Source organism: Paroedura picta, chromosome 6 (genome assembly GCF_049243985.1).
Source record: "Paroedura picta isolate Pp20150507F chromosome 6, Ppicta_v3.0, whole genome shotgun sequence".
NCBI lineage: Eukaryota > Metazoa > Chordata > Lepidosauria > Squamata > Gekkonidae > Paroedura > Paroedura picta.
This window is the reverse complement of record NC_135374.1, coordinates 116852857-116866681: the sequence shown is the minus strand read 5'-3', so window position 1 is coordinate 116866681 and position 13825 is coordinate 116852857. Positions and strand designations below refer to the sequence as shown.

Genomic DNA, 13825 nt, shown 5'->3' with positions numbered 1-13825 from the left:
AAAAGAAATTATGTATAAACATCCTGAAGAAGTTCCTGATAGAGCGGTTTCTCAGTGGAACAGGCTTCCTCGGGAGGTGGCGGATTCTCCATCTTCAGAGGTTTTTAAACAGAGGCTGGACAGAAAGGCTGATTCTGTGAAGGTTCAAGGGGGTGGCAGGTTACAGTGGATGAGCAATAGGGTTGTGAGTGTCCTGCATAGTGCAAGGGTTGGAGTAGATGAACCAGTAACCACTCGGGGGTTGGTGGTGGTGGTATAAATAATTGATTAAGACCTAAGTGGTAGGAGAAAGGAGTGGGGCCAGTCCAGGATAGCAGAAGGAGCTGATTGGCCCCTCGTCCGTACTGACAAGAATTCCAGCCAGTCGGGGGAGGGGCCAATGGGAAGGCGCAAAGCGCCTTCCCATTGTGTCCTCACCAGGACAGCAGAGTTCCATCCAGTCGACCCACCCACCTAGCCCAGCCAGGGGCAATCTGAGGGGCATCGCTGCCAGTCTGCTCCTGACCACCACAGGGAGAGGAGGTCAGTAGGGCTGCCAAGGGGGATGAGAACAGAGGCTTGGACAGGCTGCGCCAGTCCTTTTCGTCCTGTCATGTCCAACTGTAAATGGCTTCAGAACCCTGACAGAGCTGGCAGGAGGCTGCAGAGTGCGCTCCCCCCCTCCCTTGAGGCCTGCTGCGAAGGAGCCTCTGCCAGGCCCTGACTGAGGCATTTCTGAGAGCAATGCAGGGGATCCTCAGGGCATGGGGTGGGCATTCCTTTTGAGGGGGGAGGAATTTCTCCTTCTGTCAAATGGCTGACAGGGAGGCCACAGAAAAGTCCCTTCTCACTTAAAATACTGCTCTGGCTGGGGGGGGGGGTAGACACAGCCAAGCCATGTGTATTTCTTCTTTGCAACTCTCTGCAGATTTGAGGCCACTGCACAGCGTTATTCTGCAGACGAACCTGGATACTGTTGTGGAGGTTCTTTTGTCTTCCGTTTCTTCTGCACAACAACCCTGGGCAGTAGGCCTCAAGTCTTTCAATTCAACAACAACCTCTGTGGGAGGCTTTAAACGTTTCTTCTCTACCACAACCCTGTCCAACGTAGCCCTTTCTGCCTGGGGAGCTGATCTTTATACTCTGCAGATAAGCTGTAATTCCAGGAGCTCTCCAGGCCCCACCTGGAGGTTGGCTACCCCTGGGATGGAAATATTCCTGGAGTTTTGGAGGTGGGACTTCAAAATCGTACAATGCCTCAGAGTCCAGCCTTCAAAGAGGCCGTGGGTGCACTTCTGGGTCCAGGGGGAAGGCCGCACTGCGGCCGGGGGGGGGGGAGAAGAAAGCCTTCCCTACGGCCCCAAAAGAACACCTAGCGCCCGTTGTATTTACAAGTACAATGGGCTTTGTCCCTATTGATTCTATGCTTCTATTATTCATACTGATAGGAGTACCAAGACCCCAGTGTGTGTGAAGGATCCGTAGCCCCCAGGTTCCATTAATCACTGCCTTTTTCAAAGAGTTCTAGGAACTACCAGAAACTCTATGGTAAGAGTTCCTAGTTTTCCCTTATCGGGGAATCCTAGCTACAGGTGTTGATCCCCTTGGTGTAAATTATCTCTCTATTGTGCCAGCCAGATACGTCTTGTGCTGATAAAATATGTCTCTCTTAACTGTGTGAGATGATGATAGATTAAAATTCATTATTTTGTGTTGCCTGTTTGGATAAGAGTTTGAAGAATGTCCGTCCCTGCATTAGCACAGTTTTCCTGGCAAGGAGATAAACCACAAGAGGGAAAATTTGAAAGCAAAAAAGAAAAAGAAAGAAAAGAAAAGAAAATGCCAACAGAGCACAGCCAACTCCCAAGCTGCAACAAATTAACACCGTTTTAATGCAATATCATAATTATGTACAAACACTTGTACATAAATATGTGAAACACCCGAGAAGTTCCCAGGCAGAGACTTGTTAGAGCTAACGTCTTCCTCAAGTGTTGACAAACTGAATGTTCACATCGCCATTAAAAAAAATATGCAGAACCATTCGAATCCTCCCAAAACAAATTATAACTTAAAGATGTTCAACGTACAACAGAAAGACAAAATTCTGATGTTGGCTGCAATTCTAGGCATGCTTACCTCGGGACAGGCCTGCTGTGCTTAGGAATTACTTCTGAGCAACAAGTCTAGGATCAGGTTTCAAAAGGCTCTGTCTCACTGCAAAGAAGGGTCTTGACCAGGGGTAGTCAAACTGCGGCCCTCCAGATGTCCATGGACTACAATTCCCATGAGCTCCTGCCAGCGAATGCTGGCAGGGGCTCATGGGAATTGTAGTCCATGGACATCTGGAGGGCCGCAGTTTGACTACCCCTGGTCTTGACAGTTAAAAACCAGCTACTAAACAGCTACCCCCCCGAAAACAAAACATAAATTGAATAGACACCCACTATCTAGAATATGAGCCTCTTGTGGCGCAGAGTGGTAAGGCAGCAGACATGCAGTCTGAAAGCTCTGCCCATGAGGCTGGGAGTTCAATCCCAGCAGCCGGCTCAAGGTTGACTCAGCCTTCCATCCTTCCGAGGTCGGTAAAATGAGTACCCAGCTTGCTGGGGGGTAAACGGTCATGACTGGGGAAGGCACTGGCAATCCACCCCGTATTGAGTCTGCCATGAAAACGCTAGAGGGCGTCACCCCAAGGGTCAGACATGACCTGGTGCTTGCACAGGGGATACCTTTACCTTTACCTTTATCTAGAATATGAGACCAGGCCTATTGAAGAAGACACAGAACTTCAGAGGTTCGTGTTTTTCCACAGAGCCCAGGAAAAGACACAAAGCAGCAACACTTCCTTCTGAACGAATGGTGCATGAAATGAAAGAGGATTGTTATGGGATCAGTGATGGATTGGGGCTGTCTGATTAAGGCAGAGAGTCAGTTCTTGTTAGCAATACTTAAGACTGGCTATTTAAGTATATCGACATGTATCCAACCAGATACTTCCGAGAGCTTATTTTTTTGAAAGAGGAGCTGGTACTTCCCATCTCCCACCAGCTCTCAATGGAGCCGCGAGAGAAGAGAATGGGGGAGAAAACGACATCACCATTGTGGCGATGTCACGTCTGGCCAGAAGTACTGCCGTGTTGCATTGATGCTGTAGGAATTTTCATGAACTCAGTCATTTTTACCGTAGAGCCTTTGGAAAATCCTAGAGTGTCACTGCAGTGTGGCAATGTTACTTCTGGGTTCCTAGCAGGAAGTGACCTCATGCATTGTGCAACACTGTTTTGAAGTAGAATGTTCCAAGCACAACGTGGAGCTAGTGTGGAAACCCAAGGCTGCTGATTTCCACCAGTCCCTCCCCCTTTCTAATTAAGATCTACATTGCATCTTATATAGTACATGCAGCTCTGCTAATCCCGTGAACATCATTCCAGGTGGTTCAGTGACTGCCTTCCACTCTGGGATTTAATTTCCTGGACATACCGCCAGACGAAGGCCTAGTCTAGACCTGTAGAAAAATGAGTGCTCCCTCAATGTAGGAAAACAATCTCCTTATTGTGGGAAGCAAACAAAAAGAGGGCGAGGCTTTTTCTTGCCAGAACTGAGCCACCAAACAACAAGCATACTTTTAAGTTCCCTCCCCCCAATCCAAATCTTGGTGCGCTCATAGCGTACCAGGTTTTCATTTTCTTAGACTAATTTCCCCAAGCATAAAGTATGCCCTTACTCCCAGACACTACTTGGCTTTCCTAAGAGCACAGATCAGTCCCACAAGATCAAGTTGAAAAACGCTTGCAAGGCCATTGTGAGGAACCACCACTTAATTTAACACAGGTTAAAGACCATTCAAAGGTAACCTTTCAGGCAAGCATAAAACATGACAAATGAAACATGGCATATGAAACCAACCCCAAAAGTATTACGTGATGAGATCTTAACGCAGGATCTTGACAATGTGGTGGTAAAGAGGTGGTTGAACAGAGCAGATTGACTCAGACTCCAGGGGGAGGGTAATCTTTCTAAAGATTGATTCAAATGGGTAGCTGTGTTGGTCTAAGGCAGGGGTAGTCAAACTGCGGCCCTCCAGATGTCCATGGACTACAATTCCCAGAAGCCCCTGCCAGCAAATGCTGGCAGGGGCTTCTGGGAATTGTAGTCCATGGACATCTGGAGGGCCGCAGTTTGACTACCCCTGAAGGACTGCCTACAGTGGCACATCCATGTAAGTGGGGAATTAGCACTGTGTGAACCAGGCCAGGAAATAAACTTTTTCCTCAATGAGCTAAGATTCTTTTTTTGTTTTTATTTTAAGGCCTTTTTACATTGGGGGAACATTTTAAAAGTGACCTTCTCTTTTGGAGTCTGAAGTGTTATGGCTAGAGTTACCAGCTGTTGTCAATGGTGGACTTAACTGGCTCCTGAGACTCTCCAAAGAAATAGAGCAGCAGAGTGACAGAGCATTTTGAAAGTATGCAGTTATTAATTACCTTTCTGTATGAGGCTGAAGTCTCTCCCATCCCCAAACCCCACCCACCCCAGGCTGCACCCGCAAAATCTCCAGGTATTTCCCAACCCAAAGCTGGCAACCCTAGTTACAGCCCATTCTCCGTCAGAATTCTCTCTTCATTCAGCTGCCTTGGTAGACCTCAATGTACTGCAACTAGAACTCCCATTGAAACTGAAATACAGATGATTATCCAAAGTGCTTCTGTCATGGATTCCCACTGGCTTCTAGTTGCTGAGTGTACCTTTGTTCTTTTCAAAACAGCTGATTTTGAAACTCCCCCCAGTCTTTCTAATGCGTTTCGGTGAAAATATTCCGGCTGGAATTATGCAAACAATTTCTTTAAGTATATAAAAAGAAAGTTTCTCTTTATTATTAAAGTTGATTTACCCAACTTCATACTGTGTTGTTAGACTGATCAAAGCATTGGTGATGAGGACAGCAGTCTTATCAGAAAAATGATTGAACTCTTCCATGCACATCTCCTGTAATTAGAATGACTGGGGTGGGGCTGCTTTTTGAAATATTCACTTTGTAACTAGAACATTTACAAAACAAATGGGTAATGTGAGCAGGAAGCAAAAGAGTATAAAAATAAATTCAACTGAAATCAGCTTTCACACACACACAATAACTTCTTTTGCAATTTATCTCTTTATGTGTGCAGATACCAGCTATGCTCTGCTTACCCACACGTGTCAAAGTTACCCTTCTCCTAGGAACTAAGAACTAGGGGTGACTGGCTAAATTTGCAGATGATGTGGAATTGTTCAGGAGGGTCAAGGGGATTTCCACACACTTTAAAAATAGTGAGATACTTACCTTTTGTTGTTGTTATATTCCGGCCCCTCCACATGACATTGCCAGCATGAAGCGTCTGAGCAATAAACAGCCGGCTACATCCTCCATTTTAAAGTGCTAGTTGGTGAATCCCCAAAAGTGGATTCACCAACAGATGTAGCACTACTTACCGGAGAGCAACCAGCAGGCCACCAGCAAAAAAAAAAAAAAAAATGTATGGAGGTGAAGAAGCGCTATCTCTGCCTCTAATATCCCGCCCACGCACCTGCCTCCCTCTCTTTTCTCCCATGGAAGGGAGGTTTTTTTAAAGCAAATTAATAATGGAGCAATGAATAAATGTTCAATCATGCAGGCGAAGTAAAAAATTCCCCCCTTAAAAGTTGTAGCACAAAGCATGCCTCTCTAAGTTTCCCCTTTTGGCTGAAAGCCCGGCTCCTCCGATTATGCACAGGGCCTGCCCAACCTAGCCCTCGCCTGCACCCTCAGTTGACCCAGGCCTCTGGAAGAATTCGCGTTTCGTTAATGCAGGTCTTCCAAGGGCCTGTACTGGTTGGTGCCTGGGATGGCGGTTACATTGAGAATAATCGGGGATTTTCCCCGAAGCTCTGTTGGCGCCAGCTCGGGCATTCCCCCATGTGCATGATGGGTCCTAGTGAAAAGTTCCAAGAGAAGGTCCAAGAACAGCTCCATAAGCAGCAGCAGCAGCAGAAGAGTTGGTTTTTATACCATGCTTTTCACAGCCTGAAGAAGTCTCTAAGTGGCCTTCCCTTCCTCTCCCCATAATATACACCTTGTGAAGTAGGTGAGGCTGAGAGAGTTCTGACATGAAAGCCAGAACTAAAATAAGACAACCAGATTGCAGCCTCAGGGAACTAGGAGGTCAGGAGGAAGAGGCAGAGCCTCAGTGGAAGCTGGAGGGAGGGGATGGGCCAGCGGTGGGATTGTGTCTCCAACGTGCAAACACACCATGCACAGCAGCCAGGGTGGAACACATGGGCAGGGACTCCAGGAGGCCTCAGTCCAGCGAGCTCTTATATTGGGCTGTGCACCAGCTCCTGGCCTCTCCCTCTCTGGGTCTCTGGGTCTTCCTCTGGCCTTGTCACCCCACCCCCCATTTCTGAGTATTAATGGATTCCGTTCTGTCATTATTTCATAATTACATGTTGTTGTTTTGATATGATGTTACAATTGTGTGTTTTGATTACCCGTGCATGTCTTTTACTTGACATGGTTACAGCTGGCAGTTCTTGTTCATCGGGATGGATTCATTGGGTGGGAGACCACAGCTGCTTGCTGATCTCCCCTAGCTTAGGGGCCTCCATAGGAGACTTATGCCTGAGGTTCACAGCAGTGCTCCAGGTGGGGCTGCATGGGTGGCTTGCATTTCCAGGTGGCAGAGGGGAACCAGTAGAGGCCAAAGCCCACGTTGTAGGGTGGGGTTGGGTCTCTTTTTCCACCGCGAAATATCTTTATATTTTATATTGGGCTATGATTGTAATGGAATTTTATGTTCTTTTTATGGGGTTTTAAATTGTTTTATGAACCGATGTAACCTGCCACGAGCCGGCTTTGGGAGTGGCAGGGAATAAATATAAACATCGTCATCATCATCATCATCATCATCACTTACTACAACAACAGTAAGAAAGACACAGTGGAAAGTTTCCAATCCTTAAAATATAATTATACTACAAAATTAGTAAAGGCTTGCCAAAGCTGTACTGTGTTCAATTAAAAGTAACATCAGCAGACAATCCCAAGCTAAAAAATTAAATACATTTAGCAATGTGGGGAGGTTGTTTTTTTTTGCTCAGACCACAACTGATAAAAGCTGTTTAGCAGAAACAATCATTTTGTGTGTCACTACAAGGAAAATAAAATTAAGAAAAAGACAGCAAGCAAGTTTTGTTTCTTACATCTTAAAATCATCCTGTTTTAGATACCGTTTTTCTCTATTGTGTTGATAACTTCCCCTAGAACCTGCCATCCCCGGAAATGCCAGCAGGTGGTAGGAGCTAAGAGGGAGTACCTGGGTTGCTCCAGCTGGAGACTCTCTGGACGGGGGTTTCCTCATGGTCAGCAGACTAGGAGATGGTGGGATGTCTCCGTGCTGTGCTGATGCTCTTTGCCAGGGGTGATGGGTTTTTGCAATGGCCTTATTCCTGGCCAAAGAGTTGAGTGGCATTCTCCTTTAAGCCTCCTGATACGTTCACCTGACATGCAAATAGGTTGAATGGGTGATAATGTGATGACGAAAAAGAAAAGTTGGTTTTTATACCCTGCTCTTCACTATCCAAAGGAGTCGCCTTCCCTTCCTCTCCCCGCAACAGACACCCTGTTAGGTAGGTGGGGCTGAGAGAGCTCTAAGAGAACTGCTCTGTGAGAACAGATCTAACAGGTTTGTGATTAGCCCAAAGTTCAGTGTTGGTAAGGGGAATAATGACTTTCCGATTTCCACAGGGCCTGCAAAATGGAGCTCTTCCACCAGGTCTTTGCTCTGGGAAAAGTAAGATCTGGACCCCTCTTGATTCGCTCCTCCGAGTTTATATCCCGGACAGAGCCTGCCCTAACTCTTCTCCACCAGCCGTTACTGCTTTATTTAATCCGCTCCGCAGGAGCAGGTTAAAGATCATTCTATGAAACTTGTACACCGCCCTTCCCTGAAGGCTCATTACATGACCAAAATGAAACAACAATTTTAAATACTGTATTTCAAAACGTAAAGCAATTACATTTATATCGAAACAATCCGAAAACTCACCACCTGTTCCCTGGAGGGAGGGATGGGGAAATCAAGAGCGGTTGTTGTTAAAATACTCAGTGGCATTCAGAGGTTCATTGTTTGTGTAGGGTGATGAACATTGTGTTAATGGGGTTAATGGGGTCTGAGGTTAATGGGGTCTGAACTTGCTGAGAGTGAGAGGAGAAAAAAAGATCTTGTGTTCATAGTGGATAGCTTAGTGGAAGTTTCAGCCCGGTGTTGCCTCATCCGGGATACTGTCCACAGTCATCCTGAGCCTGGTGGCCAATTTAGAGGTTCCTAGCTTTATTTTATGATGAGTTATACCTTCCATGGATGGACAACTGGTCAAAAGGACTCCTCCTTTTATTAAATTAGTGGTGACCTATAATCCAGAGAACTACATTTGATTCCCCACTCCTCTTCCACATGCAGCCAGCTGGGTGACCTGGGACCATCACATTTCTCTCAGAGTTCTCTCAGCCTCACCTACCTAACAAGGTGCCTGTTGTGAATAGGGGAAGGGTAGGTAATGGCTTGCCATTCTGAGACTCCTTCAGGTAGTGAAGAGTGGGGTAAAAACCCTCCACTTCTCCTTTAGTTCCCTAAAATAAATTTGTTTCACTAGATCAGTAGCAAACTTCTAGTCAATTTTAATGATTCTGGATGGTTCTTGTTTTCTCTCTGTTTCATTGTACAGCATTCACCCAATAGATGGAAGGGATGCAAATGACATGGAGGAAAGAACTGGTAGGAATAGCCGAGGAATATCCAGATCAAAATCAGCTGAATTTATGAAAACCCAAACTCTTGGGATTTATCTGCACTGCACACTTGTAATAATTGTATGCATGTTCAACTCTCAAAGAATCTTCATGTGCTAGTTCACAGGAAATAGAAAATGTTCTCTGTTGGTGATCTCTGGTATTTGAAGAATTGCCAATCTGAAACAATCAATTTAAGCCTTGACCTTGATATTCCAGGCTACCCCTACCTCATCCGATGCTAAGCAGGATCAGCACTATTTGGATGGGAGACCACCAAGGAATAAGAGGGTCATAATGTGAAGAGCCTCTTGTGGCGCAGAGTGGTAAGGCAGCCGTCTGAAAGCTTTGCCCATGAGGCTGGGAGTTCAATCCCAGCAGCCGGCTCAAGGTTGACTCAGCCTTCCATCCTTCCGAGGTCGGTAAAATGAGTACCCAGCTTGCTGCTGGGGGGTAAATGGTAATGACTGGGGAAGGCACTGGCAAACCACCCCGTATTGAGTCTGCCATGAAAACGCTGGAGGGCGTCACCCCAAGGGCCAGACATGACCCGGTGCTTGCACAGGGGATACCTTTACCTTTACCTTTAATGTGAAGGTAGGTAATGGCAAAACCACCTCTAAACATCTTGAACACCCAATGAGGGGATATCCTAAATCAGCTGAGACTCAATGACAACAGCAATGGCAATAAATACTGGTGATTTTCTTTAAAAAAAACAAGATCTTGGAATCAAAGCAGGTTATAAATGAGTCAAGAGTGAAGCTTGGGGAATGTCTGGAAATATTAGAACTGTTAGTGGGGTTTTAGCATTCCAGTAGGAAGTTTAATGGATTTTAATGGAGTTTAATGGATCTCCGTCTAGAGTTGGGCACTTCAGCACACATTGGCCACTTTGGCGATCATGGCAGCCTGAGGCAGCCAGCGCTGCGGCGTGGAGGGGAGGGGCAGCACCGCTGCCCCTCCCCTCCACGCCGCAGCACTGGCTGCCTCAGGCTGCCGTGATCGCTGAAGCGGTGAAAGCACACCCAACCCTATCTCCATCCCAAACGTCCTAATTTGTTCAGCAAAACACTGATATACCCAAACTTCAGGCAAAAACATTGAAGGGAAAATCACCTTAAACAATCTAAAATCCTAGAAATGATTGCTCCCCGCCCCCAAGAATAGTGTCCAAGCCCATTTCTGAAATTAGGACAACATAACTAGGAGACCATTTTAAAGTGTACGGCATAGATATTGTCCTCAGCGTCTGTGCTCTGAAATTTACTTTTGCCTTTGAGTTCCTGAAAATGAAGGTTCATGAAAGGTCAGGACACAGGCTGAGGCTGATCTCAATGACAATAGACAATTTTATGAGAAACTGAGCTGGGCTGAGCTACTCGGGAACAAGAAGTATAAAGCTTAAACTGGCAATAATGTGACATCCTGCAACTGCCACAGCTAAGAATTAAAGTCAGTGGAGAAGGAGGAAGAGGAGGAGGTTTTTATACCCCACTTTTCTCCACCTCAACAGGTTTACAATCACATTCCCTTACTCTCCCCACAACTGGAACCTTGTGAAGTATGTGGAGCTGAGAGATCTCTGAGAGAACTATGCCCAGCTCAAGTTCTTCCAGCAAGCTTCAGGTTGAACTTGGGTATCCAGATAAGAGTCTTTCACTCTTAACCCCTGCTCTCCATTGGGTGGCTAGATTCCAAGAATCTGCTTGTTTAAGTGGACTGGTTGGGTTACCAAGGTTGGCTGAGGACAGACCTGCAAGATCTATGAGTGTCAAGCCAAACAGAGCCTAACTGTCATGTGGTATGGCTGGCCACAAGGAATTCAACACTCCTCTCTGTCTGGGATGCAAGCATAGCCTGGAGAATTGCTCATGGCTGTTGAGAGGCAACCAGAATGGCGACAAGGGTAGTGTTAGGAGATCAGGCTGGCGACCCTATTTGTAGGATCTGTGCTGAATAAAAAGGTGCCGGGTGCAAGTCCAGCATGACAATTCTCTTATAGCATGTATGCATCAAAGCACTGTGGATATAATAAATAACGATGATGATATATTTTTTTATATATTTTATATCCCGCCTATTTAGTCTATGGGTTTGGTAAACACAGACTCCAGTTCTTCAAAACAGCTCTTTTTATTTAGCAACTCCAACATCAAACCCCAAACACCGAACAGAGAAAGCAGGCATGCACAGGCACGTTTATACTCTTCAGACAGCCCACCAAACCCCCTGATTGGTTCCAAGCAGTACAGTCTAATTGGACCTTGACAGGCTGACCCGATTGGCTAGCTCACAGGCTGGCAGAAGCCTTCATTTGCATCTGCTGTCAAATGTCCACAGATATAACTTCACCCTTGACTCAATGAGTAACTTCAGATAAAAATAATAACATATATATATATATATATATATATATATATATATATATATATATATATATATATATATATATATAACAAAATTTGACAATTAAATTAATTGGGTTTTAAAATTATTAAAATTGTACTAAACCCACCTATTTTATGGTTACAGGTTTCCTGACAAGTTGGACAGCATTTTCCAGATGTTATCCCTCGCCTCTCCCACTGGCCTGACAGAACAGCGCTGTCTTATAAGCCCTCTGGGACTGTTTCAAGTCCTGCAGGGGCCCTGATTTCACTAGGGAGAGGGTTCCACCAGGTCGGGGCCAGGTTTGAAAAAGCCCCAGCCCTGATCAAGGCCAGTTTTAATTCTTTCCTTTTAGATCAGAGACTTGGATCCTGTGATAAATCTCTGCTGATGGGAGGCATTTCTCTCAGTGGAGCAGGACTTTCTCATACAGTTCCACCTGTTTTGGCTCAAAATTTCCCCTAGCTGCTGATTCTAGGAGACAGGGAGCTTTCAGTAGCGGGGTGATGGGGGAGTCAGAGGTTTTCAGAAGAATGAGGGGAATTGGGTAAATTTTTCCATTCATGGCAAATTTCTGCTAGATTCACCCAATAGTTCACCCTCTCAGCCTAATCTTCCTCACAGGGGAAATAATGGAACAGTGAGAACAAAGTAAAGCATTTGGGAGAAAGGTGGAGTATGAATGAAGTAAATTAATTTTTAAAATTTTCTGCCACTAGTGTAGCTGCATATCATTGTAAAGGACACCTGTCTCAACAGAAGCATATGTGTCATTTAGCAAAGCACCAAAAAAATCTGGGGAAATTAAATTGCTGGATTTCTCTCTCTCTCTCTCTCTCTCTCTCTCTCTCTCTCTCTCTCTCTCTCTCTCTCTCTCTCTCTCTCCCACTCTCTTTTTTTGCTTTCGGTATGCACGCCCAAAATCATTCTACTGCTTATACTTGGTCTTTTCAAATCAAGAAGTAGCACTACAAATTGATAACAAATGCTTTATGTTTTCTGAGGTCAAAGCCTAGTGCTTCTTCAAAACAATGTATTGTTTTACATGTTAGAGCTGTTCCACCGAACCAAACAGAGTGGGAAAACAAACGGAAATAAGCCTACGGCAATGAAGAGTTTCCGTTAAAAAGCTGCTGTAGCTTCCCTCTCTCTCTCCCTCCGCCCCCGTCTCTCTTTCTTGCTTTTTTATTGTCTGTCAGAAGAATCCCCCTGAGGAGAACAATTGTGAACATAAATAAGAGCCTAGTACTGAAAATGTCCCTACCCGGGGCTGGGCAGTACCTTCAGGATACTAAGTTTTGCTAAGTATGAGCAAGGTCTTTGTAGTTACTCTACATATATCATTAGCACATAAGAATATATAGTAGGTCTGAGGATTCAGGTAAGATTGGAGACTCAGTGTCAACTCCTTTCCCCAGACTGCCAGGGAGCATTTTGAGGAAAAGGACCATTTGATTTCAGAGGGAATGGTAGAAATTTCAGCGGGAGTAAGATTGATAGCAATCAGCAGAGTATCCAAGACTTAGTTTCCCCAAGATAGCTTACTCTCCTTTCTGGTAACATCAGGTCCCACAAGAATGCCTCAAGTGCCTCATGTTTTATTATTTTATTTTATTTTATTATTTTTCTTTTGTTTCTATTTTCTTTTGTTTTATTATTTTATTATTTTATTTTGTTTCTGTTTACTCCACCTTTCACACCAGTGGGGACTCAAACTGGTTTACAGCCTTTCTCAACTTTTTTTTTTCCATTGAGAAACCCCTTAAACATTCTTCAGGCTTCGAGAAACCTTGGAAATGGTGCGATCATGCAGAATATGGTTGGGAAGCAGAGCTGTGGACACAGCCACTCGGGGCCCCTCCCCTTCCCACCCCCTCCAAGCCCATCATTGGCCATTTTGGGAGTAGGAAACAGGTTGAGACAACCATATATGATCATATCACCTGATAAATATTTAACAAATTTTGAATATAAATTTTAAAATTTAACTTCTACCCATTTGGGAAACCCTTCTAAGGTCATCAAGAGACCCTCGCGTTTCATGAAATCTTGGTTTAAAAGCCTGGCTTATGTTATTACAATAATCCTGTGATGTAAGGGAGGCTGAAAAGATGTGTGAGAGATTGACTCAAGATCAAGCAAGTCTACATACAACAACAAGCCTTTAATAACATATAAAAGTACAATATAAGGAGGGAAAGTGCAAAAGGATCCACTGCTATACAGAGAAAACAAAGACTACGATCCTGCTTTAGAGCAGGGGTCCCCAACCCCTGGTCCAGGGACCGGGACTGGTCCGTGGATCAGTCGGTACCGGGCCGCGGCTCCTCTCATCCTCCTCCCCAGCTGCTGCCTCGGGGCTGCCCTGCCACTCTGCCACCGGCTCACCTTTGGTGCCCTCCAGCGGCTGCCATGGCTGGGGCTCCCCGTCAGCATGGCACTGTGCAGCTGCTGCTGGCAAGGCCCCCCAGTAGGTAGTGGGAAGTCAGGGGTGCTAGCGAAAAAGGAAGCAGAGCACGGGCTCAGGCAGCGGCAGTGACGTCCCTCAGCAAAAGACTACCCGCCCTCCGGGCCTCAGTATAATTGTCAAGCATTGACCGGGCCCCAGTGATAAAAAGGTTGGGGACCACTGCTTTAGAGTAAGAC

The 13825-nt window shown here is 45.5% G+C and overlaps 1 long non-coding RNA gene across 1 annotated transcript; it reads left to right on the top strand.

Moving 5' to 3' along the window:
* Nucleotides 1-457: 457 nt before the first annotated feature.
* On the top strand, nt 458-11713 carry LOC143840794 (uncharacterized). The gene is made up of 3 exons (XR_013232419.1): nt 458-522; nt 4292-4447; nt 11324-11713. It is a non-coding gene; the product is annotated as an uncharacterized LOC143840794 (long non-coding RNA).
* The last annotated feature ends 2112 nt before the right edge of the window (nt 11714-13825 follow it).